We start from the raw sequence: 23439 nt of genomic DNA, 5'->3' as shown, positions 1-23439 counted from the left end.
TTCTCTCTAGCATCATGGCGCCTCTAGGAGGACTGCACCCTAACCACTATCAGGTATGGGGCAGCATATCTGGCCTCATAAGCCAGCTCATCCTCGGTGCTCCTCGAGAGATTGGCCTCAAGCTGCGAAGTGAAATCTCACACGATGACACAGCAGTAGAGGCCTTGGAGAGTATTCTCAGGTGTGGCGAATGTGGTCCAGAAGATCGTATAAAAGCCAATGACATACTCGCGGATCTATCCTCGGAAATGAAGTCAAGTGAAGACAGTAGTCTTATTAGCTCCTTTCGAGCAAGAAAGGAAGAAAACCTCATCGGCATCGGACGACAAAATCATGTCATGGGCAGTCTCATTTATTTCCCAATAGAAGTTAAAAAAAATGTCTATTACACACTTTCCTCTGAGAAGATGAGTACAGAGAAAGTTAGAACCGTACCTTAGTTTTGCTCGGCATTATTGTATCGGACCTGTCATCAACTTGTCATGCTCATCGTCTAAGGAACCGGGCTGCATGAAGAAAAGTGTCGGCTCAGATGCCATCTGTCGGACGAGATCGATGCCGCCATCACCAATTAAGGCCGCCACCCTGGCATACGAAGCCTCGACATCAGCTTCACCGGCAGACACGCAGCAGCGCCAGTGAGCGCCTCTGGTGGCGGTTGGGAGGGGGGTGCTAGCGGGGCTAGGGTTCGGTCGCTCTTGTGTCGCCCTCGAGGGGCGACCGAGAGCCAGGTCCCCTAACTCACTTTCTAGAATATTGAAGGTGCCCAGTACAATAAAAAGAGTGCGCACATCCAATTGTGAAAAGGTTTGCATAATGAAAAATAAAGGTTCGTGTCATTATAACCATACAAGGATACTAGACCATTATGAGAGGTATAATTTGCATGTTTCACTTATACTCATAATTGTTGTTTCCTCTTATGCCAACTCTATCAACTTGTATTTCGAGAAGCCTTAACCACGTCGAGTGCTGGCGCCTAAATTAATCCCTAATCAGTCTAGAGACCAACACACACACACACGCACACACACACACACACGCGCACACACACACACACACACACACACACACACACACACACACACACAAAGGGATGAGAGAAAGAGAGACGGGAGTTCAAGGTATAAAAGGTGCCCACTCCAATAAAAAGAGTGCACACATAGGGTTGTGCAAGGTTAGGGCAATGGAAAATCAAGGGTCTAGTGTCATTATTTAACTTTCATTTTTCACTTACACTTGTTAGTTCATAATGGTCGTTTCCTCTTATGCCACCCCTATCAACTTATATTTCAAGTGGCCTTAACCACACCAAGTGTTGGTGCCTAGATTAAATCCTAGTCTCTCTATCTCTAGACCAACACACACACACACACACACATGTGGAGAGAGAGATGGCATAGTGACTTTGAAAGAGAGGAAAGGTGCCCACTCGAATAAAAAGAGTGCATATACATATTGTGCAAGGTTTAGGCAATGGCAAAAAAGATTTACGTGTCATTATAAGAATATGAGGATACTAACATCACTGTGAGGGGTATAACTTGCATGTTTCACTTACACTCATAATTGTTGTTTCCTCTTATGCCAAGTCTATGAACTTATATTTCAAGCGGCCTTAACCACATCAAGTGTTGGCGCCTAGATTAAATCATAATCAGTCTAGAGACCATACACAACGCAATAAAAGAAAGAGAGATGGGAACTCAAGGTATAGAAGGTGCCCGCTCCAATAAAAAGAGTGCACACATAAGGTTATGCAAGGTTTGGGCAATGGAAAATCAAGGTTCTTGTGTCATTATATAACTTCCATGTTTCACTTACACTTGTTAGTTCATAATTGTTGTTTCTTCTTATGCCAACTATATCAATTTATATTTCAAGTGGTCTTAACCTTGGAGCTTAGATTAAATCCTAGCCTGCCTATCTCTAGACCATCACACACACATGTGGAGAGAGAGAGAGAGAGAGAGAGAGAGAGAGAGACGGGATAGTGATGTGAAAAGAGAGAAAGGTCGGGAGTTAATGATATAAATGTGCCATTCCAACGAAAAGAGTGCATATACATTTTGTGCAACGTTTAGGCAATGGCAAAAAAAGGTTCTGTCATTATAAAGGTACGAGGATTCTAGATCAGTGTGAGGAGTATAACTTGCATTTTTGACTTCACAAGATAAAATTATTTTTTATCCTTTGCGTATAAAAGGGCATGGTTAAGAACGTGGTATTAGGAGCAGTGCTTGGGCACTTCACAAGAATCGGGAGCAGCAACGATCATGCAAGCGAAGCAGGGGATATTACAACAAACATAGATTTGACAACAATCACGAATTTTGGAATTTGCAAGATAAACACTACTGAAGTTCATGTGAACCGATGAAAATAAATGGGCTCTAGCCATTTCGATGAACAATTGTATGTCACCGATCCAAACAAAATAAATTAATTCACGCAAACGTGTTCCATGGTGCAACTTCTCCACGTCAGCGAGCGGACGACTAAGCACGCCACGAGCGGCAATGAGCGACGGAGATGGTAGCGGCGGTGGATCCGGAGGGCCAGCTCCTCGCGACGGTCCTCCGACGCTCCTTCATGGTAGCGGAGACTGATGCGCGGCGGCTTCGCCACAAAAATGCCAAATTTCTCTGGCTCGCCACTGAGGAGTCAGGGCGCGAAGCTAGGGCGAAGGCGGCAACGAAAGTGAAGGCAGACCGTATAGCAAAGGCGAATGAGCGCGCGGCTCCGACGAGGAGTCTGGCCTCCCACCGCTCTAGCTATGACGACGATGACCCTCCCGACGCCGACGCCAACTCAGATACAGTCGTAGCGGCGACGCCAACAACGGGGTTGGGCCGGCGGGGAAGTGGTAATTTCCTCCGTCCTTCTACGTCCTCGTTTAGTTATTTAAGTTTAGATCCTGAACCGTCCGGTAATGAACTATTTGTATTTTGGTCCGGTGAACTGCGATGTATATATTCTCCTATGCAATTCGTTGATCTATGTCCGTTTGCGGCTTTCTTTCATTTGCCTATGTAGTTTGGTCCATCACGTTGCATAGATAACATATATTTGTGTATCGGATTTGAGATACCCGGCTTTGGGCGCGTGCCTTTGAGGGGTGACCGGTCCGTCTCCGCGGGCGCGTCCAGAGGTGTACGCGGATGTATTGGAAGCGAAACTTGCTACATCCAATTGTATTTGCTCTTATATTGGATAAAGAAGTTTCAAACCACGATAACTACTACTTCCTCCATTCTAAAATATAGTGCGTCCGTGCTTTCCGAGGTCCAACTTTAACCATAAATTTAACCAACGAGACCGACTGCAGCGGGAGAGAAAATTATATAATTGAAAACTTCTTTTGAATACGAATTCGCTGGCATAACTTTTGCTCCCACCGCAGTCGGTCTCATTGGTTAAATTTATGGTCAAAGTTGAAGCACGGGAATAGATGAAGCATTATATTTTGAAACGGAGGGAGTACATAATAGCCAAGGATAAATCCAAACAATACTCTCTTTCACTACCGGAATCGCACCCTATGCCGACGGCCCTGGCCGTCGGCATAGCCCTGATTGGCCGTCGGGACAGGCCTATGCCGACGGCCCCCGTCGGCATAGGGCCGTCGAAAACATATCCGTCGGCGTAGCCCAGGAGGCCGTCGGCATAGGCCCTATCCCGACGGTGTCCGTACATCTATGCCGACGGCCCTGGTCGTCGGCAACGTTACCTCCTAACGGCGGCCGCCGTCAAGTGCTGACCAACGCCTGCTCGCCACGTGGCAGGTCTATGCCGACGGCCGAGCCGTCGGCTTAGTTTGAAACTATGCCGACGGCCAGGCCGTCGGCATAGACGTGCCACGTGTCGAGCAGGCGTCACCCTTGGGGCAGGCCTATGCCGACGGCCTGGCCGTCGGCATAGGGGCAAGGGTATGCTGACGGCCTGGCCGTCGGTTTAGTCTAAATCTATGCCGACGGCAAGGCCGTCGGCATAGGCTTGCCCCAGGAGCGCCCGGTTGCTGACACGTGGCATCTATGCCGACGGCTAGGCCATCGGCATAGATGCCACGCGTCAGCAACTGGGCGCTCAGGCCAGCCCATAGTTTTTATTTGATTTTTTTTCTTTTTTCTGTTTATTTTCAAATCAATTCAATTCAGATATACAGCAGATATATATGATGGAAATAGCGATATAGAACACATCTAAGTATCATCCGTCACCATCACAACAATATATGCATAAGCATCATCACAATCAACATAAAGATAAGCATAAGCATATAAAGAAGCACACAAGTCATCTAAAGGACCATCAAAGACCACAAGTTTATCATCATCACCACACACAAGTCATCTAAACATACCTAAGCATAAGCACACAAGTAACCAAAAGGCTTACGCGCCAGGACGTCGAGCACCGCGGAGGTCGTCACCGCCAAGACCGCCGAAGCCCAGGTCGTCACTGCTAGCGGCAGCGGTACCGCCAAGACCGCCTCCACCTCCGTCTCCGCCTCCATGGATCGGAGTGGTCGGGCTCCGTGACTCGGGAGTGCTGCGAAGACCACCGCCAACGGTTGATCCACCGGTTCCCTGGATGTTGAAAAGACATATTAATGGGATATATGACTGTGTTGAAAGGCATGATATGCTTTGAGTGAATAGATTGGGGATGAACTAACCGGCGAGGGGCCAGCGTCCTGTGCCAGTGCCACAAACTCCTCAAAGGTCAGCAACGTTGGTTGTGCTGGAGGACCCTCTGCTGATGGCCATTGAGGACACCTGCCGGCCGCCATTTACTGAAAAGCGTGCTGCATCTGGCGATCCCTCTGCTGATGGTATGCATGAAGGCGGTCGTGCCACACCATGGTCTCCTGGCGTGTGTACTCCATGTAGGCCTACAGTATGACACGATGAAACTCATAAAACTACTAAATGCGGAAAATAAAGTGAGCAATGAAGATAAAAGGGAAAATACTTACAGTTTGCTGCTCCTGAAAGAGGAATTGTGATGGTGCACTGCTCATGGACCTGCTCGTGCGCTGGCTCAGGGTCGAGTCGATCCGACGGAGCTGTGTGTAGGAGATAGTAGGAGTGATCACAACATCGAGAACCGCCTCCCGACCGTGCTCCTTCGGCCCCATGCCCACCACCACCCTTTCGTCCAGATCCGCCGCAATGGGGTCAGGTGTGTCAGGATGTAACTGCAGATACCCATCGGAGTAGGCCTTCTTCCTATGCGCGGTCTTCTTGCCGTAGTACTTGGGCTCGCCAGGCTTGGGGTCCTTCCGCGTATGGGCGATCTCCCACGCCTGCATGTGTGAGAGCGACCGCTTCAGTTTCTCCTCCTGCACCACCAAACAGAGGTTAGCCATACATAAGAAAGTGATGGTAAATAGAAGAAGAAGAATGTTTAATGGGGTTAGTCATACATTAACTGCCTTGTGGAGATAGTGGTTTCGGTTTCCCTGAGCATGTACTCCTTCCTTCCCTCGGTTAGCCTTGTTTTTGACTCTCATAGCCGCCCAGGCTCTAGCCTCATCACACCAAAGATCCACCAATGCCGCCCAGGACTCGTCTTTTCCATAACACCAATTTGGTAACACCTACATAATGAAAGCATAATGGCATGTCAACACGAAACGGTGAAATGTACCACAAGGTAATGAAAGCATAATGAAAAATCTTTTATACTTACCTTCAAGAACTCGTCCCTCTCCAAGGTAATGCCCATCCTCCGCGCGTCTTCCTTGGTCATCTTCACACCAAGATAGTCGTGATGGTATGTTGAGATGGCTACATAGCGCACCTCGTACTGCATCTGGCGGGCCTTCTTCTTGCATTGGCGCAGCACGATCTTGTCCGCTCTGGCCCTGTGCTCCCGAAGAACTCGATAGAATTTCTACAATCATGCATGAAACAAGAATGGAAGAAGCCATGAGTTAAATCATTCATGAAACTAGAATGGACTTGTGCTTCTGCAGAGAACTCACCCAGAAAGTGGTGATCACGGCCTTGGCATGGGTCCCATGGTCTGCGTGGAGGGCCGCTTCCCAGTGCTCCCAGCTCGTGGCCAAGACCCGATGGTCCGGGTGCCTGACTGGATCCGGACAGTACAACCCCGGCCAGTGTAACTTCAGCAAGACGGTGATGAGGCCGTTGGGAATACAGACCCCTTTAGAATATATCCAGTTGCTGCAAAAGAATGTATTAGCATGTGACAAGCAAAATAAATAACAACCGGAATGAGCATCTGACAAGCAAAATAATGAAATTATTATAAAGTGGCACTTACTCTTTCCCCGTGGGCTCAATGAGCCACTTCTGCTCCTCAGTAGCAGGAACCTGCTTTGGTAGCTTTGCATTACCATGCAGCCACCCCTTGTTGTCAACCCCCTCCCCGCCACCACCATCATCCCCGCCACCACCATCCTCCTCGCCTGCCTCCCCCTCCCCAACCTCCGCCTCATCCTCCTCCTCCTCCTCGTCCTCCTTCTCCACCTCCTCCTCGGCCCCATCCCGAACCTCCTCCTCCTCCTCGCCTGCCTCGTCCTCCTCCTCCTCGCCAGAGGAGGGTACCTCACTAGAGGAGGGTACCTCACTAGAGGAGGGCCTCGAAGACAACACCCCTAAGTCCGTGAGGGTGCGCTCTTTCTGGCCGCGACCCCCTGTAGTGGCTCTCCCCCCACCACATCGCCCTCTAGGGGCTCTCCCCCCGCCCCCTCCTCCTCTAGGGGCACCTCTCCCTCGACCTCCCCGTGAGGAGTCATCGCCAAGTAGCCGGGGGGGGGGGGGGGGGAGGATTACGTGCTCGACCACTCCGACTAGGCGGGCCGACGACCTTGCGTAGGAAACCCACGCCGTCGGCCTTCCCCTTGCCCATGTTCCACGAACCTGCATTGAAAAGAGAATAAGCAATTAGTAAAATCCACCGAAAGAACAACTTAGATCATCACATCTCAGTCAATAAAATGAGCGAATCTACAATTTAAAGTAAGTCTACACTTTAAAAGTAAGTCTATATACATCCGTATATAGCTCACACTGAAATCTCTAATTAAAATATTGACTACATACAGAGCAAAATGAGCGAATCTACACTTTAAAGTAAGTCTATATACATCCGTATATAGCTCACGTTGAAATCTCTAATTAAAATGGACTTATATTTAGGAACGGAGGGAATATTATATATTTGAAGAAGAACGTCAGTAGGATTTAAAGTTTGCATCAATTTGGTTTGATCTACTGTGACCTCTATAAGGTGGTGCTCCAATGTGACCTGCATGGAATCAAGCGAACATGTAGCAGTCCGCAGAAACAGATGATGATCTGCTCGATGAGCGACTACCGTTCAGCATATAGCATGTGTGGTTGCTTCGCTGTCAAACTTTTGCTAATTGTAACTAGATACTCTAGGATATATTTTTATCTGTGGTATAGCTACATAGGAGTACATAGCAAGACTGAAAAGAAAAACATCCACTTTTTGAAACGGAAAGAAAGAAAAACATCCACACTGACCAATGCTGATACTATTTGCAGAGAATGTAGCAGCTATATATTTGGTTTGCTAGTGCGGTCAGTCCATTTGACACAGTTTTGGGTGTAGCATCACCTAGTATATCTTATTATAAGTTTATTATAGCACGATGTTCGTATGGATTGACTAGCTCCTGCAAACTGTTTCAAGTTCAAAATTCACAACAAAACCATGCATGACTACACTTAAGGAGCTGTAGCTTCGACCTCTGATTAAGCCCCAATCAAGCTACAGTACTAAGCTTGCATCACATTGCATCAACATGAGTTTTGGTAAGGAGCTCACCGAGGGGAAGCAGCACCGGAGCGGCTAGAGGACAGCAGGGGCGGGGGAGGTGGCGACGTCGGAGGGGGCCGGGACGAGGCAAGGGCGGGGCCCGCGTGGGGTCGGGGCGGCCGGCGGGGGGCACCGCGGAGTCGGGGCGGGGCGGCGCGGGGTCAGGGCGGGGAGGTCGGAGGGGGTCGGGGCGGGGCGGCCGGCGCGGGGCGCCGCGGAGTCAGGGCGGGGCGGCCGGCCCGGGGTCGGGGCGGGGTGGCTCGGGGTCGGGGCGGTCGGAGGGGGTCGGGGCGGGCTCGGGGTGGGGCGGCGTGGGTCGGAGCGGGGAGACGCGGGCGCCGGCGTGCTCGGGCGGGGCGATGGCGTGCTCAGGGAGGGCGGCGGAGGAGGTGGGCGGCGGCGGTAGGGGTCGGGGTCGGGTGCGGTGAGGGAGATGAGGGAGAGAAATGAGTGGAGGAGGAGGGTGGCCGAGGGGATAAGGTGCCCCTATGCCGACGGCATGGCCGTCGGCATAGGCTATGCCCTGTGCCACGTCATCGATCCGTGGCCGTGTGCGCCGTCGGCATACCTCTATTTTTTTTATATTATTTACTTTTTCCTGTTTTTTTCACAACATAAATGTGCCTTATCTAACAAAAAAAATACCCCGATGGTATATGGATTGCCCCCCTCACGGACGTTGCTGCCGCCGTGCCCCACAGCGACGCCGGTGAGAGGGGGCACACCCCGGAGCTGCGTGTCGGGTGCCTGCGCCAGCCACCATGCTCCCACAACCGTAGGAGGGCCCAAAGCAACACCTAGCGGCATTGCTACCCCCCAGGTACACCGTCCCGTCTAACCGGGCCCTCATACATGCGGGGCGGTGTGGTGCCATGTCTGAAGAGGTGGGACGGGGGCCCTGGGGGGGATAGCAATACCACCGGAGTGTCGCACCGGGCCCTCATACATGCGGGGTGGTGTGGTGCCATGTTCAAAGAGGCGACGCGCATCTCCGAGGTGTGCCCCCCCCTCACGGACGGCAGCACCGCCGGCACCTGGAGGGGGGAAACGGACATGTCGGGTCTACACGGAGGGGATCTTGCTGTGGGTATGGCCCGGATGTTGCTCCAAAGTGTTCCTATGGGCTGACCTAACACAACCGGGTGGATAGGTCCACTGCTCAAAGCCCGTCCCTGCAAAGTCAAAGGGCTAGATCTCGTGGTCAAACGCTACAGGGTTAGGCGGGACGGCGGGCCTACGGGGGTAGCAATGCCACCCGAGCGTCGCACCGGGACCTCATACATGCGGGGTGGTGTGGTGGCATGTCCGAAGAGGCGCCACGCGTCTCCGGGGTGTGCCCCCCTCACGGACGGCGATGACACGGTAGTAGACGTTCTGCGGTAACGATGCGCCGTGAATATTATTAAATACTCGGAGCGCGATAAAATCATGAGTTTTTTACACGGCGTGGGCACATGTGCTATAGGACTGATGGTAATTTTTCATAATTGTTCATGATGGAGTAGTATCTGAACAATTCCCTCTACGCGGATTGCTCTTCACGTGTCTACGACTGTGGCCGGCGGCCTCTGGGGGCTAGCATGCCGCCAAATCTTGCGTAGGCGGCCTCTCACAAGTCTGGAAGTGTTGTGGCGGGTGCAAACGCCCGGCACGCGTCTCCGGGGTGTGCCCCCCCTCACGGACGGCGCCGCCGCCGGCACCTGGAGGGGGGAAACGGACGCGTCGGGTCTACACGGAGGGGATCTTGCTGTGGGTATGGCCCGGATGTTGCTCCAAAGTGTTCCTATGGGCTGACCTAACACAACCGGGTGGATAGGTCCACTGCTCAAAGCCCGTCCGTGCAAAGTCAAAGGGCTAGATCCCGTGGTCAAACGCTACAGGGTTAGGCGGGACGGGAGGCCTACGGGGGTAGCAATGCCACCCGAGCGTCGCACCGGGACCTCATACATGCGGGGTGGTGTGGTGGCATGTCCGAAGAGGCGCCACGCGTCTCCGGGGTGTGCCCCCCTCACGGACGGCGATGACACGGTAGTAGACGTTCTGCGGTAACGATGCGCCGTGAATATTATTAAATACTCGGAGCGCGATAAAATCATGAGTTTTTTACACGGCGTGGGCACATGTGCTATAGGACTGATGGTAATTTTTCATAATTGTTCATGATGGAGTAGTATCTGAACAATTCCCTCTACGCGGATTGCTCTTCGCGTGTCTACGACTGTGGCCGGCGGCCTCTGGGGGCTAGCATGCCGCCAAATCTTGCGTAGGCGGCCTCTCACAAGTCTGGAAGTGTTGTGGCGGGTGCAAACGCCCGGCACGCGTCTCCGGGGTGTGCCCCCCCTCACGGACGGCGCCGCCGCCGGCACCTGGAGGGGGGAAACGGACGCGTCGGGTCTACACGGAGGGGATCTTGCTGTGGGTATGGCCCGGATGTTGCTCCAAAGTGTTCCTATGGGCTGACCTAACACAACCGGGTGGATAGGTTCACTGCTCAAAGCCCGTCCGTGCAAAGTCAAAGGGCTAGATCCCGTGGTCAAACGCTACAGGGTTAGGCGGGACGGGAGGCCTACGGGGGTAGCAATGCCACCCGAGCGTCGCACCGGGACCTCATACATGCGGGGTGGTGTGGTGGCATGTCCGAAGAGGCGCCACGCGTCTCCGGGGTGTGCCCCCCCTCACGGACGGCGATGACACGGTAGTAGACGTTCTGCGGTAACGATGCGGCGTGAATATTATTAAATACTCGGAGCGCGATAAAATCATGAGTTTTTTACACGGCGTGGGCACATGTGCTGTAGGACTGACGGTAATTTTTCATAGTTGTTCGTGATGGAGTAGTATCTGAACAATTCCCTCTACGCAGATTGCTCTTCGCGTGTCTACGACTATGGCCGGCGGCCTCCGGGGGCTAGCATGCCGCCAAATCTTGCATAGGCGGCCTCTCACAAGTCTGGAAGTGTTGTGGCGGGTGCAACCGCCCGGCACGCGTCTCCGGGGTTTGCCCTCCCTCACGGACGGCGCCGCCGCCGGCACCTGGAGGGGGGAAACGGACGCGTCGGGTGTACACGGAGGGGATCTTGTTGTGGGTATGGCCCGGATGTTGCTCCAAAGTGTTCCTATGGGCTGACCTAACACAACCGGGTGGATAGGTCCACTGCTCAAAGCCCGTCCGTGCAAAGTCAAAGGGCTAGATCCCGTGGTCAAACGCTACAGGGTTAGGCGGGACGGGGGGCCTATGGGGGTAGCAATGCCACCCGAGCGTCGCACCGGGACCTCATACATGCGGGGTGGTGTGGTGGCATGTCCGAAGAGGCGCCACGCGTCTCCGGGGTGTGCCCCCCTCACGGACGGCGATGACACGGTAGTAGACGTTCTGCGGTAACGATGCGCCGTGAATATTATTAAATACTCGGAGCGCGATAAAATCATGAGTTTTTTACACGGCGTGGGCACATGTGCTATAGGACTGATGGTAATTTTTCATAATTGTTCATGATGGAGTAGTATCTGAACAATTCCCTCTACGCGGATTGCTCTTCGCGTGTCTACGACTGTGGCCGGCGGCCTCTGGGGGCTAGCATGCCGCCAAATCTTGCGTAGGCGGCCTCTCACAAGTCTGGAAGTGTTGTGGCGGGTGCAAACGCCCGGCACGCGTCTCCGGGGTGTGCCCCCCCTCACGGACGGCGCCGCCGCCGGCACCTGGAGGGGGAAACGGACGCGTCGGGTCTACACGGAGGGGATCTTGCTGTGGGTATGGCCCGGATGTTGCTCCAAAGTGTTCCTATGGGCTGACCTAACACAACCGGGTGGATAGGTCCACTGCTCAAAGCCCGTCCGTGCAAAGTCAAAGGGCTAGATCTCGTGGTCAAACGCTACAGGGTTAGGCGGGACGGGAGGCCTACGGGGGTAGCAATGCCACCCGAGCGTCGCACCGGGACCTCATACATGCGGGGTGGTGTGGTGGCATGTCCGAAGAGGCGCCACGCGTCTCCGGGGTGTGCCCCCCTCACGGACGGCGATGACACGGTAGTAGACGTTCTGCGGTAACGATGCGCCGTGAATATTATTAAATACTCGGAGCGCGATAAAATCATGAGTTTTTTACACGGCGTGGGCACATGTGCTATAGGACTGATGGTAATTTTTCATAATTGTTCATGATGGAGTAGTATCTGAACAATTCCCTCTACGCGGATTGCTCTTCGCGTGTCTACGACTGTGGCCGGCGGCCTCTGGGGGCTAGCATGCCGCCAAATCTTGCGTAGGCGGCCTCTCACAAGTCTGGAAGTGTTGTGGCGGGTGCAAACGCCCGGCACGCGTCTCCGGGGTGTGCCCCCCCTCACGGACGGCGCCGCCGCCGGCACCTGGAGGGGGGAAACGGACGCGTCGGGTCTACACGGAGGGGATCTTGCTGTGGGTATGGCCCGGATGTTGCTCCAAAGTGTTCCTATGGGCTGACCTAACACAACCGGGTGGATAGGTCCACTGCTCAAAGCCCGTCCGTGCAAAGTCAAAGGGCTAGATCCCGTGGTCAAACGCTACAGGGTTAGGCGGGACGGGAGGCCTACGGGGGTAGCAATGCCACCCGAGCGTCGCACCGGGACCTCATACATGCGGGGTGGTGTGGTGGCATGTCCGAAGAGGCGCCACGCGTCTCCGGGGTGTGCCCCCCCTCACGGACGGCGATGACACGGTAGTAGACGTTCTGCGGTAACGATGCGGCGTGAATATTATTAAATACTCGGAGCGCGATAAAATCATGAGTTTTTTACACGGCGTGGGCACATGTGCTGTAGGACTGACGGTAATTTTTCATAGTTGTTCGTGATGGAGTAGTATCTGAACAATTCCCTCTACGCAGATTGCTCTTCGCGTGTCTACGACTATGGCCGGCGGCCTCCGGGGGCTAGCATGCCGCCAAATCTTGCATAGGCGGCCTCTCACAAGTCTGGAAGTGTTGTGGCGGGTGCAACCGCCCGGCACGCGTCTCCGGGGTTTGCCCTCCCTCACGGACGGCGCCGCCGCCGGCACCTGGAGGGGGGAAACGGACGCGTCGGGTGTACACGGAGGGGATCTTCTTGTGGGTATGGCCCGGATGTTGCTCCAAAGTGTTCCTATGGGCTGACCTAACACAACCGGGTGGATAGGTCCACTGCTCAAAGCCCGTCCGTGCAAAGTCAAAGGGCTAGATCCCGTGGTCAAACGCTACAGGGTTAGGCGGGACGGGGGGCCTATGGGGGTAGCAATGCCACCCGAGCGTCGCACCGGGACCTCATACATGCGGGGTGGTGTGGTGGCATGTCCGAAGAGGCGCCACGCGTCTCCGGGGTGTGCCCCCCCCTCGCAGACGGCGATGACACGGTAGTAGACGTTCTGCGGTAATGATGCGGCGTGAATATTATTAAATACTCGGAGCGCGATAAAATCATGAGATTTTTACACGACGTGGGCACATGTGTTGTAGGACTGATGGTAATTTTTCATAATTGTTCGTGATGGAGTAGTATCTGAACAATTCCCTCTACGCGGATTGCTCTTCGCGTGTCTACGACTGTGGCCGGCGGCCTCCGGGGGCTAGCATGCCGCCAAATCTCGCGTAGGTGACCTCTCACAAGTCTGGAAGTGTTGTGGTGGGTGCAAACGCCCGGCACGCGTCTCCGGGGTGTGCCCCCCGTCACGGACGGCGCCGCCGCCGGCACCTGGAGGGGGGAAACGGACGCGTCGGGTCTACATGGAAGGGATCTTGCTGTGGGTATGGCCCGGATGTTGCTCCAAAGTGTTCCTATGGGCTGACCTAACACAACCGGGTGGATAGGTCCACTACTCAAAGCCCGTCCGTGCAAAGTCAAAGGGCTAGATCCCGTGGTCAAACGCTACAGGGTTAGGCGGGACGGGGGGCCTACGGGGGTAGCAATGCCACCCGAGCGTCGCACCGGGACCTCATACATGCGGGGTGGTGTGGTGGCATGTCCGAAGAGGCGCCACGCGTCTCCGGGGTGTGCCCCCCTCCAAGTGACAGCGGCACTGCCTTGCGTGCAGGGGGGCACACCGCGGAGCCCCAAGACGGGCGTCTACGCATGCCTGAACACTTTCACATATGCATCGGGACCCATGCGATGTTTCGGTGACATAGCTACACCCCGAATCCCCCCACCAACTAGGATTCCCTCCGTGTCGACCGTTTCCCCCCTCCGTGACACGGCGATAGCGACGTTCGTAACGGGGGGCAATCGATATACCATCGGGGTATGTTTTTTAGATAAGGCATAACTATCTTATGCAAAAACAAAAACTAAAATAAAGGAAAAATAAAAAATTAAGTAAAAATAAAAAAATAAAGTAAAAATAAAAAAATAAAGTAAAATAAATGTATGCCGACGGCGAGGCCGTCGGCATATATGTGCACACACGGAGGTGCAGTCCCACGGATCGATGACGTGGCATGGCACACGGATCGATGACGTGGCAGAGGGGCCTATGCCGACGGCTATGCCGTAGGCATACCTTTGCATAGATAGTATAAAGCAAAATTAAAAATGAAACTAAATAAACATATGCCAACGGCCTTGCTGTCGGCATAGCTGTGCACACGGATCGATGACGTGGCAGAGGGGCATGGGCCAGGTCTATGCCGACGGCTATGCCGTAGGCATACCTCTGCCATAGGTATGCCGACGGCCGCCGTTACCTCCCGTCGGCGTAGTTTCAACGCCGTCAAACGGTCAGCGCTGACCGGGTAGGTGGGCCCGGTCTATGCCGACGGCCGCGCCTATGCCGACGGTCCCCGTAGGCGTATCTCGAGCGGTCCTGACGGCCTAGTCTATGCCGACGGCCCCGTCGGCATAGATGGATGTATGCCGACGGCTTTTCTACGCCTACGGCCTGTCCTTGGCCGTCGGCATAAGTCCATCTATGCCGACGGGGGCCGTCGGCATAGATGAGGCCGTCGGCGCAGGCAATTATTCTGGTAGTGTTTGGTACAAGTAGTAGTGTGCATATAGCCAGAGAACAACCAGCATCCTCCACCACACATATGACGATCTCATCCCAAAATGTTATCACACATGACAATCTCATCCCAAACAGTACTCTCTTTGGTACAAGAAACTTATTTTGGGATGGAGGGAATACTGATCTGAGTATTCACTTAGGGCGTACGAATAATCCACCATACTAACAATAATGGTCTTGGCAGCCACAATAAAAGGCAAGTGTCTGTAATAAATGGTAAACATGTGGAGCCTTTCCGAAAGTTGTGTGCCATATATAATTGCACAAATGGCCAATTTCATCAGGTACATTACATAACCAAACAGCTGTTGAGGGCACAGTACATCCCATCTGAGCCAGCTGATGGCTTACTCTATTCTTTTCTCTACTCACATCACATGCACTGTTTACATCCCGCACATACAATGATGCCGTTGCCAAACAGAGGTGCCTGGAATTCTGCAAACTAAAGTTGGAGGGTCACTGCTCGCACCGGGAGATAAGACTTTGACTTACGCTCATTGTGGGTACCCGATGTACTTGGTCCACTACACATTATCACGTTGAGAAACAAAATGGTATCGGGAGAAGCGACAAGCATGAGCACGACGTGCTCTCTGAGTCGCTCTTTACATTGGTAAAAACTTCACAAATTATACAACGTTGTCGGCAAGTCAAGGTACATGGTTCTTGGACTAACTGAACAAAATTCAGCAAGGCAAACAACATTTCCTAATCAAGCCAATCCAATAGGGTCTTCACCTGCACACCCATCAGGCGTACCATCCCACTTGTCGATCAAAGGAGTACAAAACCAAAATATATAATTGAAGAAAGCAAGAGAAAACAATAGGGCCTTCAGCTGCACACCCATCATTGGCCGTGAGACCAAGACCAACGTCCTCAACCATCTGCCTGATGTCACCACGAATAAAAAAGGTGCTTTGATAAATTCACCACATTTCTCGCCTGTGAAGTTCTTTGGTACATCATGTTCTTTTATTTCTCATGCATATAGCCTGCAAATATAATCTCAGCTAGTTGGTGAGAGATATGTAGGAAGGAAGTTGTTCTGAAACGTTCCCCTAAAATAAACTTGTTCTGAAGCCAAATAAATCAGAAGAAATATCAAAGTAACTACACAAACAGAAAAGCATGAACTGCTCCTACTCAAAGGCCACGGAGGCATCCAGTACCAAAACCTTTCAACCTCTCTTCCCCTTCTTACTCTTAAATTCACTGAATCAAAGAAATCTCTCTCTTCCCTCATGATACAGAAATAAAAAATTGCAAGGATCTGCAAGACCAAGACCTAGAAGAATATAACACGGGAAGGAAAAGCTCACCACTTCTTTTATGAGGTAGACAACGTTGGAAGAATTAGCTGATCTTACTCAACGAACTATGTCCCCACACATATATGAGCATCAGTTTGTTTTATCAATACCAGCAGCCAGCGGCACACCCACAATGTTAATTTTGTTTAGTATAAGCGCACCCATGAACAAACTGTAAAAAAAATTGTCACTAAATTACACACACTATAGAAAGCATGCTAACTGACTTTCTTATGACTAAAAACAGATAAAAGAATATGTTCAGTAACTCCAACCAGCTAGCGCTTACAAGACCCACATAAAAAGCACAAACTGCGCACGCATCGAAGCAAAAGATTGATCTGAAAAATCAGTGGAGATATCAACCTCATTCTTAGAGAGGAGGATGGAGGAGGGAGGCAGGAGAGGAGGGTGGTGATGAATCCATCCATGAACATCTATTTATGGTAAAAAAAACTAGAGATGGGAGCAAGCATCAGTGCGGCAAGCTCTCCGAACCGCTCTTCACATTGATAAAAACTATACAATTTATACAAACTTGTCAGCAAGGCAACTTACACAGTTCATCGACTAAATTAGCAAGGCAAACAAAATATTCCAAATCAGGCCAATCCAATAATTACAAAAAAAACAAGGAGAAACTGGTAATGAAAAGCAACCACAAACTTGCCCACCCGTGGACATGCATCTACCACGTGCAAATCAAGCAGCCACAAGCCACAGCATCGACAAAAAGTCCATCACAACCCGCACTTCACAATCTCACCATCTTCACATAACTATATAACCACACAATTCAAACAACACAATTAAATTATTCAGAGAAGATAGTGCATACAATCAAACATTTATTCAGATAACCAAGTTAAAAAGTTGCTTCGCTTTTTCACAAAACTGCACAACTGGATCTGAAAAGAATAAGAATAATCAAAATTGCAAAACCGAATCTTCTACACACATTACCGGAAGTGGCAATCAAACCAAATGAATATTTACATGTTGGAGCTGAGGTAGAAGAGAGCCGGAGCCCAGCTTCCGTACAAAACTGCTGAAATCAGTAAGGAAGGAAGAAAGGAAAGAAATATCCACAGAGGAGGAAGGGGAAGGGAGTCTGTCCAGCACCACGTCGTCCTTTCGCGGGCGCTGCCGGATAAGGAAGAGGAATAACAGCCACACCCCCACCACGGCATCTGGCCGGAGCACATCAAGAGGACCGACAGGAGAGGAAACATCTACAGCCCGCCCGCCCGACATGGAGACCTGCACCACGCAACCTGTAGAAATGAACCACTGGTCGAAACCACCGGCCATCTCGGCATCAGATAGGCAGAAAGATAAGGGGAAGACCCCGCCAGCACCAGCAGGCCACTTGGGAGGCCGCCGCCCAAGTCAGCAGCCGACCCCGCGCACACCAGTGCAGCATGCCACAGCCCCTAGCACAATCGTGCCGGCGCCCCATGCTCCACCAGGGCAACCGCCCCGCCGGCGCGAGATCCAGCAGACCACGCGGGGGACCTCCGCCCCATCCAGTGGCCAACGGCGCCCACACCGGGGTTGTGTACCACGGCCTCGAGCACGGCCGTGCGCCGCATGGCGCCATGGCGGAGCAACATGCGTCGCCGCCACCACCTCCACACGCGCTAGCTGGAGAAGCAACCCCGCCGCCTCCCGCCAGATAGAAAGACGCCCCGCCGTCTCCATGCCCGGAGACAGCCAAGCTTCGTCGGCCGACGCCTCCGGCAGCGGCGGGTGAGGGGAGGGAAGGGGAGGAGAAAGTGGCGGCGCTAGGTCTTCACCCCCCAAGTCGCCAGGGGTGCACGACGCGGGGGTCCAGGGGAGAAGGGCGAGATGTGTGGACGGCTGGGCTGCATGCACGGGTGACTACGGCCGATATGCAAAGTACCAGAAAACCAGCGAGGAAAAAAAAGGCGCGAACCTTTCCTGCGCATGGAACTTTCGTGGGCTGGGAACCCTTCGCTCGCGGCCCGACGACTGGCGCGGTGCAGGAGGCATGCAGCCTACGTGCTGGGCCTAGTGTCCAAGCATATGTGAAAGTGGTCCAGCTTCCTCTCAATGAGGAAATAAATTTCACACACCCAAAATGAGAAAAATGTTTAGAGGGAAAGAAAGGGGACCAGATCCCAAGCAGGCCATGTGGCTCAGATTACCACCTCTAGAGAGAAACACAATAGGTTTGCTTTTCCCTATATATATTGGTAGTGATCGGTGATCCTACATATCTATCCTGAATTATCACCATCGAAAAACTGCAATAATAGCGACCATCATAATGCAGGCGCTCACAGAAATTCTTCCTCAGCTAACAGGACAAGAGATAAGAGAAGTCCCAGAAGAACATAGCAGTCTTTTGGCAACAGGTCCTCACTCAGAAATAGGTTGTGCATCGCAAGAGAATGATGCCAGGAACCAGGATAAAGCCGATGGCTGTAAACTCAAGGAAACTTTGACATTCTTCTGTTTTTATGGGAGGATTTGTGACAAATTGATCAGTGCAGATTACCAATATTTGTCTTGTCAGTTTGATGAGATTGCCGCTGTGATCTGTTTGGAAGCAATAGAAGCACAGGAAGCTCTTGACAAAAAGAAGCAGGAAGAAGAGCAGCAAAAATTACCACATCCTAATCGTAATCGCCGATCTAGAGGAATATTAGACTGTTTCTTCGGAAATGACCACTAGCAGTACTGACGAAGATCTTGACGAAAGGATGCGCACAAAAGAACCAGAAAATTTACAGCAACCTAATCCCCCAGAAAATAAAGGAATACCACTGGGGGAGGTGAGGAAGCTCTGGAACCGCCAACAGAAATACCTTCTTACTACCAGGAGAATCCTCATTTCAGCGGTTTTTGTACTGTTCCCTTGTCTGAGGCTTGAAGTGGGTGACTATCAAGTTTTAGTGCCAACAGTGCACTACCAATCTTTCATACTATAAAGCGACAGGCTGAGTAAACTTATTGTACCCCCTCCGTTCCTAAATACTCCCTCCGTTCCAAAATTCTTGTCTTAGATTTATCTAGATACGGATGTACCTAATACTAAAACGTGACTTGATACATCCGTATTTGGACAAATCTAAAACAAGAATTTTGGAACGGAGGGAGTATAAGTCTTTTAGAGATTCCACTACAAACTACATACGGATGTATATAGACATATTTTAGAGTGTAGATTCATTCATTTTCCTCCGTATGTAGTCCATCGTGGAATATCTAAAAAGACTTATATTTCAGAAGGGAGGGAGTATTTTGTCTTATTTTATCCTCGTTTGAAAAATAAGCATGCTCCATGTGAGCTCAGGAATAATGATAGCTATCTTTATCTTTATTTAATTGAGTACGTGTGGACCAAATTCTCCGGCTTTATTTTAGGGCAAACGCTAGGGACTTTACTCCAACAAGCTGTTCAAGGTTATAAGGTTATTAGTCATGTGGCTCAGAGCCAACCCAGAAGACCCACAGGGAACTCTAGAGTATTACACCCTCCTGCCGGAGATGAGAGACACATATTTTAATTGGTTATGACAATTTATTTCTCATACAGACCGAATCTTCCACCGTTCCACCACAAATATAATATTTTCTGCATTCCGAATTTGCAAACAACATGTAGCTAGCTAAGCACACACAATCTTTGCTGCATCATCAGATTAGATGAAAGTGCATGCCTGACTTTTCTGCAATGCAAACCATGATGAATGAATGAATTTACATGGAAGTGTGCATTGAACCATTGACAGAGGAATGTCTCATTTCTTACCTGCCTCTGTGCTTCAAGTGTGCCCTAACCAAATTACCTGATTTGCATAAAAACTATTGTTAGCTAACTACCATAAAATGATGAAGGGCTACAACATGACAGGGGAAATTTCCAATACCAACATGACCCCCTTGTGATCCGACGTCACGTCCATAACCGTCATCGGGCCGTGTCGGGGAAGGCAGGGTGGGGAGCTCGGATGAGCCACCCCTCCTCGCTGCTCGTTTAGCCTTGGTGAACCGAGGGGCGGCGGAGTTTTCGTTTAGACAAAAAATATTGTCATGCTACGACAGATGAATTATCCGCAGTACAATGCAACAGATTGTGTAGAACACGAAGTAGACCTCACTAAAGCCCTTTAGAATTAATTACAAGAAGAGGGGAGTTTTCACCTCTGCTTCGCCCCTTTGGCCTCCTCGACGACCACTCGCGCCCACCTTGCGCAGTTTCCGCACATCGGCTTCTCCCACCACACGTCGCTAGAGCGCCACTCAACATCTTCATTGGTCTAATATGTGCTCGGAGCTGTTTGAAGTAATCCGGGGACAGAAATTTGAACTAGTAACTACCATCAAGTGAGATGTTTGGTATGCAGATAAGAATCTCAGAAGATGATAAGCAAGAAATTTACGCCTCCTTTGGCTCATAGGATAAAATTATCATAGGAATAGGAAACATGTAGGAAATGAGATGACATATATCTCAAATCCTATGAGTAGGAATAGGAAAAGAGATGCCATTTGATTCACATCATAGAAATTTTTCCATTTAGTCGAGGCTAATGTTTATTTTCCTTTGAAATGTGGAGGATAGGTACCAATCCTATGTAGGAATATGAATTCATTCCTATGAACCAAAGAGCTCTAAAGGAAAAAAACCATATAAAAATCCAATCCTATAGAATTCCTATAAAATTCCTCCAAACCAGTGTTCAACAATTCGTCCGGTTAATCAGTTAACGGGCCAGTTAATCGCTACTCGTAGGGCGGCCAAATCGAATAACACTTACATTCTGTTAACATGTGAGGCCGATTAATTGTCCTGTTACACCGATCAATCGGTTGTTAGGCCGACTAATCGATGCTAACCCATTAACTTGCAGGCGTAGAAAGCCCAAAGTTTTGCCCCGTAACCCCTCTCATCCCGCTCGCCCTGCTTAATAGCTAGGGTTCGACCAAATAGTAGCATATTTTGGTATATGACATAGCAGAGAACATGAGAGTATGGTATAATTAATACATAAAAAACTAGAAATGTGTTGGCAAGTTCCTATTTAATCTATTGATTAATGGGGACCAATTAATCCAGTTAATAGGTTGATTCATCGATTAATCATTACTCTCAAGCTGACCGTGCAGCTACCAGTTACCGATTTCCTGAACAATGCTCCAAACCACAGGAGGCCTTACCATGTCAGAGTTCCTTCAGCTAGCATGCCAATTCACACCCATATTGTAACTGAACAGTGGTGTGTAGACTTGGCGGTCTGAGCTTGGTATTCCTGTAAGGGGGGCAGTCACCTCGCTGAATCTCGTGCCTATTGGAAATTCCAGTGCAACGTTAGTCGCTTAACTAGGGTAAACATTCACACGAAAAATCTCTAAAATGCAAAGGACATGAACCAATTGTCGCAGAAGATGATGAAGACCTCTAGGAACATGCGAAGACTGGCGTGCTCCTGGAAATGTTGAGCAACGGAGATTTTGACGGAGTGGACATTCCTAAGAAATCTACCGCTGACGCTACAGGGAGCAGCCTGCTCATGCGATGGCGGTGTGGCTGCTGGTGGCTATCGAGCCCGCGACCTCCTTAGAAGGAGCGAGCCGGGACTAGTGGGGATGTGCCACCGTTGCTGGCGCTAAGCCTCGGAGGTGTGGGAGGAATGGAAAAAAAATCTACGCACACGCAATGATCTATCAATGGAGATGCATCGCAACGAGAGGGGAGAGTGTGTCTACGTACCCTCGTAGACCGTAAGCGGAAGCGTTTAATAACACAGTTGATGTAGTTAAACTTCTTCGCGCTCCAACTGATCAAGTACTGAACGTTCAGCTCGGTGACGTCCTACGTCTTCTTGATTCAGCAAGACGGCGAGGTAGTAAATGAGTTCCGACAGTACGACGGCATGGTGACAATGATGTGATATCCACAAGGCTTAGCCTAAGTACTACGAAAATATGACCGGGATGTAAACGGTGAAGGGGACGCCTCACACGGCTAGGCAATTGTCTGTTGTGTGCTAGCACCCCCTACCACATTTATATAGGTGGGTGGGAGGCAGGAGCAGCCAAAGAAGGCGCCCAAGTAGAAAGAATCCTGGGCAGAATCAAAGAGACAAAGAACTGCGCCTTGAGAGAGGGATGGTATCACCTGGACCCTGACCTCGGATAGAAATTGATCCGCTAGATAGACTACGAGATTCAGCTCCTGGGCAGAATCAAAGAGACAAAGAACTGCGCCTTGAGAGATTTGGAAGAACAGGGTGGAGGGAAAGCTCAGATTTTTCACTTAGCTGATTTTTTAAAACTGTCTATGGACGGCTGCAGGCGCGACGATGGCAACATGTGTAATCTGCCGCTGCAAAACACTTCACATCTGATGCTTTCTTGTTCTTTCTCCAAAGAATCTTGGCATTCTTCAACCATGCGACAGTGGTGTTGCAAAATCTCCATGCGTAAGTGGGATGATGAGAAGAAAAGGAACAGCACTCTCAATTTCTACACAGTTCATGTGCTATCATGTAATGAGCATATGGTGGGTTTTTTTTTTTATGGAAATGGATTTCCCCCTGATTTTCATTAAGTAAGCCATATAGTTTACTAGAACGCCAAAACACACCCATCTGCAGAGACGGTATGCTCATTACTCATTGAGGGACCGTGTCGGCATTCCAAGACTTGTATTCACAGTTTGCATCCCACATCAAAATCATGACCTGTTCCTCAGTCACTCTCAGTTTGTACTATGCGATGTGCTGACAAGTCAGAAATCTACTAGAATTTGTCTGTGAGTACAATTCTGTCCAAGAATTGTATGCAATACATTCTGAGTATATATTAATTCAGAAGCGTTCACCGTTCAGTACAGAGTACAGACAAGAAAGTACAGACCGAGAATTCAACGTCAACCTTCAGCTGATGGCAACATTCATCTAGAGCGACACTGATGGTGCTAGAACACGACATTACCGCAGGCACACGGTGAGAGCACAGCAATGCGTTGGTAGCGACCCAACCAAAAGCGACAGAGGAGAACTAGATGCCGTGTTGCTATTCCAAGACTTGTTCAAAGTCTGCACTGCACATCTAAATCATGACCTCTCTCAATCTGTACCACGTGATGTGCAGAATTTGTGCGTGCGTACAATTCACTCCAAGATCGGGAGCGACTGAATTGGCGCGACAAGCGTTTACAGTAGACCGGAGAAATACCGTCCAGGCGAACGGAAAGCAACTCAAAGCAGACTGTTCAGTGCTTTGACTACTCCACTAGTGATGATGTGATTTACTCTAGTCTGGC

The sequence above is a fragment of the Triticum aestivum genome, chromosome 7D (genome assembly GCF_018294505.1).
Source record: "Triticum aestivum cultivar Chinese Spring chromosome 7D, IWGSC CS RefSeq v2.1, whole genome shotgun sequence".
Classification (NCBI taxonomy): domain Eukaryota; kingdom Viridiplantae; phylum Streptophyta; class Magnoliopsida; order Poales; family Poaceae; genus Triticum; species Triticum aestivum.
The sequence above is the reverse complement of the archived record's forward strand: the minus strand, read 5'-3'. Positions refer to the sequence as shown.